Raw genomic sequence first — 4,338 nt, 5'->3', positions numbered from 1 at the left:
TAAAGCTGCATGAAAATATGCATCCCATTTTGTTCTATTCCAGAGTGATGGAGTTCTTTAGAATCACTCAGTGTTTCAACAAAATGAAATTACGTTTCACTTTTAAGTTGTGGTACATTGTCTCTCTCAATCAAAATTCCATTTTCACGTAAGCAAAGGGAAATCTGACATCAGAGAAGGCCATTTGACAAAAACCATTGGAAGCAGACCCAGAGACAAAATATGCTGTAATGCTGTCTTTGAAGATTGAGGAAGGGCCACCACCCCAGCCGTACCCACTGCCAGCCCAGCTGCAGCAGCAGGGCGACGAGGAGGCGGCGGGGGCTGGAGAAACAGTACCGTCGCCTATGGACGACAGGTTTCTGAGCCTGGACTCGCCCAGGGGGCAGAGCAGAATGGGCTGATACTGATCCAGTACCACAGAATGAGGGTCCCAATCCAGTGGTCCAGATCACGTGTAGTGAAAAACTTAGAGATGCATATGATTACTTCCGAGCTGTTCTGTCGTGTGTTGAAAGAAGTGAATGAGCTTTTCAACTGATCCAAGATGCTCTTGAATTAAATGCAGCCAATTACACAGTGTGCCATTTTTGGAAAGTTCTCTTGAAGTCCTGTCAAAAGGATCTACACGAAGAAATGGGCTACATTACTGCAATAATTGAGTTGAGAAGCAGCCCCAAAACTATCAAGTCTGGTATCACAGGTGTGTATTAATGGAATGGCTGAAAGATCCATCTCAAGAACTTGAGTTTACTGCTGATAGTCTCAGTCAGGATTCCAAGAATTACCATGCCTGGCAGTGTCGGCAGCGGGTCACTCAGGAAGATAAACTTTGGAGCAATGAACTGTAGTATGTAGACCAGCTTCTCAAAGAAGATGTGAGAAATAAGTCTGTCTGGAACCAAAGACACTTTGTCATTTCTAATACCACTGGCTACAATGATCCCACTGTGTTGGACTCTGGAAATGATCAAAATAGTACCACATAATGAAAGTGCATGGAACTATTTGAAAGGGATTTTGTAGCATTGTGGTCTTTCCAAATCTCCCAATCAATAAATCAATTACTTGATTTACACCCAAGTCACAATTCCCCTTATCTAACTGCCTTTCTTGTGGACATTTACAAAGACATGCTAGAAAACCAATGTGACAATAAGGAGGACATTCTTTTTTTTTTTTTTTTTTTTTTTTTTTGACGTGTCTGCTACAGCCAGTGCATCACGGCTGGCACGCTGCACTGATCTGAAATCAGGAGCCAGGTGCTTCCTCCTGGTCTCCAATGCGGGTGCAGGGCCACATCAGAGAGCTGGACTGGAAGAGGAGCAACCAGGACAGAACCGGCACCCCAACCGGGACTAGAACCCGGGGTGCCGGTGCCGCAGGCAGAGGATTAGCCTAGTGAGCCATGGCGCTGGCAAGGAGAACATTCTTAATAAAGCACTAGAATTATGTGAAATCCTAACTAAAGAAAAAGACACCATAAGAAAGAATATCGGAGAAATATTGGAAGATCTCTTCAGAGCAAACACAGCACAGAAAGTCACCTCTCAACAAATGTGTAGCAATAACACCATCCCAAAGACCATGATGGAGTGCTTTTTCTTTTTTAAAGGACTCTAATACAAGATCATTTCCTTTGCCTGCGGTGTGAAATGTGCACTGCACAGGTATTGCTTTTTAACAAGAACTAAGTGTGATGTTCCCTGGGTGCTGCTGCTATCTGATTAGCTCTGAGTAATAACAGTGGTTAAAGGGGAGGGGAAATTAAAAAGGTTCCATCAAGGAACTTTTATAGTCTCATCAGCATTTAGCCTAATTGCTTAGCATCAGCTCTTCCTTGAGTCCTATGTGCATAGGGATTTGTAGTGGTAGTGGCTGCAGGTAACTAGTAATGGATGTGAGGTAACAAATTGCAGTTCCACAGGCAGGGAATACGGTTGTGACATTATAGCTGCTCAGCCACACTCACAGTATCTTGTTCTCACTGTAACCAACTAATGCCAAAACGATGATTTTGTAGTAAAATTGTAGATGTATCTTTAAAAAAAAAGGCATTAATCCCATTCATGGGGCTCCACTCTCAAGATCTAATCATCTCTGAAGGGTCCCACCTCCAATACCATCATAAGTTTCAACATATGAATGGGAAGGGCTGTAAATGTTCAATCTATAGCAAGGATAAACACACAAAGAAAATCACAACTCTGTGCTTTATTGAAAAGAATTCTAAAATGAAAAGACAAAGAGAAAAGATGCCTTCAAAGCAGCAGAGAAAAGCATTCATGCTATTTACATTATCTCCCTTCATGTCTTTCAGGTACCCAGCTCTCGGTGCCTTCTTGGGCTCTGTGCCAACAGCCCTTCCCACATACTTAGATATGACCATGTGTCATCTTGGAGTGGGAACTAGGGAATGCATAACATATATTGTGTTGATGTTTTAGAATCTGCCCCAGTGACAATGAGATCACTCTCTTCAGTCAGAGAAACAATGTATGAAGTTTGAATTAGATGAAGAAATAAGAGATTGTGATGTTTTATTGAGTGGTTCTCCTTAGCCTCAACTCATCCTCAATTTCGTTTGGTCACATATATGGAAAAACTACCCTGCTGGCTGTCCATATTCTATTAACCATCTCCATCCATATTGCCCATTGGCTCCATTCTCTCTCTCTCTCTCTCTCTCTCTCTCTCTCTCTCTCTCTCTCTCTCTCTCTTTCACACACACACACACACACACACACACAAATGTGAACAATTCTGGAACTTTTCGAAACCCAGGCTGTGGATCCAGAAATTCTCCCCTCCACGTCCTACTTGGCAGTGCATTCGGCACCCACCAAATGTTTCTCCCCTGTTCCTTGTTCCCATTTGTTTTCTCCCCAAATGCAACTGTGGCTTTCAGTTTTAACAGCCTGACCTTTGCCTCTGCTCCCAGACAAGAGATCTTTAGGTGTGAGCCTACTCTTGACCATCAGCGAATAAAGACTCATTCCAAGTTCTCTGTGTGTGGCTGGTCTCTGTGACTCACTTTAGGTACAACACTATCCTAACTTCTTATAATTGTTGTCCCCAAACTGCTTACAACAATTAAAAGCCACCACATTGCTTTGCTAATTCCGGCACTCTGACACTCCATTGGTGTATGTGAGCTCAGTCCAATGGCAATATCTTGTACCATTATCATTAGCCTACAGCAGTCAATGCCTCAGCAGTGTATCCCTTACCATTTCAGTGTATAAAGAGTCTTCTAAGCTCTCTCAACACAGATACGTCAGTGGGTTTTCTAGACCTAGATAGCAGATGCACTCGAACGTGCTCACTTCCCTGAGGCTGTCATCTTCTATGACAATCTGGAGTTTCTGTTCCACTGAATAATACTTTATTTCAATAGACAATAATTTATTCCAAGCTATTTTTCTGGTTGCTTATTAGCTCATTGCACGGAGTCCTCACCAGCATGATAAACATTCTGTCATGTCAGAGTACTCTAATATCAAGAAAGTTTCCCTTATGCAATCTTCTATTCCAGTATCATCAGATCCTACTACCATGTACCTAATGCTTGTATATGCAGTATACTTAGTAAATGATAACCAAATACCCAGCATGGGAATTTATCAAACAACTAAACAAGACTAGTGTCTGCTAATACTATCTGATAGAATTAAGAAGGAGAGAATGATCCAACATGGGAAGCGGGATACACAGCAGACTCATAGAATGGCAGATGTCCTAAACAGCACTCTGGCCTCAGAATTGGCCCTTAAGGCATTCGGATCTGGCTAAAAGCCCATGAGAGTTTCTCAGGCATGGAAAGCCAAGACACTCTGGCAAAAAAAAAAAAAAAAAAAAAAAAAAAAAAAAAAATCTAAATGAAAGATCTCTGCAAATGAGATCCCAGTGGAAAGAATGGGCCATCAAAGAAGGAGGTATATTTCTCTGAAGGAAGGAGAGAGCTTCCACTTTGACTATGACCTTGTTTCTCGTTTAAATAAGATTGGAGTTGGTGAACTCAAAAGGCTTCCATAGCCTTGGTAACTCATGACAAGAGCCTAGGGTGATTACTGACGCCATAAACAAGAGTGTCAATTTGCTAAGTAAACAACAGGAGTCACTGTGCATTTACTCATCATGTAGGATCTCTGTCCTTAATGTGTTGTACAATGTGAATTAACACTATAACTAGTACTCAAACAGTATTTTACACTTTATGTTTCGGTGTGGGTGCAAATTGTTGAAGTCTTTACTTAATTTACACTAAATTAATCTTCTGTATATAAAGATAATTGAAAATGAATCTTGATGCGAATGGAATGGGAGAGGGATGGGAGG

At 41.7% G+C, this 4,338-nt stretch overlaps 1 pseudogene; it reads left to right on the top strand.

The window, feature by feature from the left end:
• The first annotated feature begins 230 nt into the window (after positions 1-230).
• LOC127485526 (protein farnesyltransferase/geranylgeranyltransferase type-1 subunit alpha pseudogene) lies at positions 231-1,742 on the top strand (annotated as a pseudogene).
• The last annotated feature ends 2,596 nt before the right edge of the window (positions 1,743-4,338 follow it).

This window comes from Oryctolagus cuniculus, chromosome 15 (assembly GCF_964237555.1).
Source record: "Oryctolagus cuniculus chromosome 15, mOryCun1.1, whole genome shotgun sequence".
NCBI lineage: Eukaryota > Metazoa > Chordata > Mammalia > Lagomorpha > Leporidae > Oryctolagus > Oryctolagus cuniculus.
The sequence above is the reverse complement of the archived record's forward strand: the minus strand, read 5'-3'. Positions and strand labels throughout refer to the sequence as shown.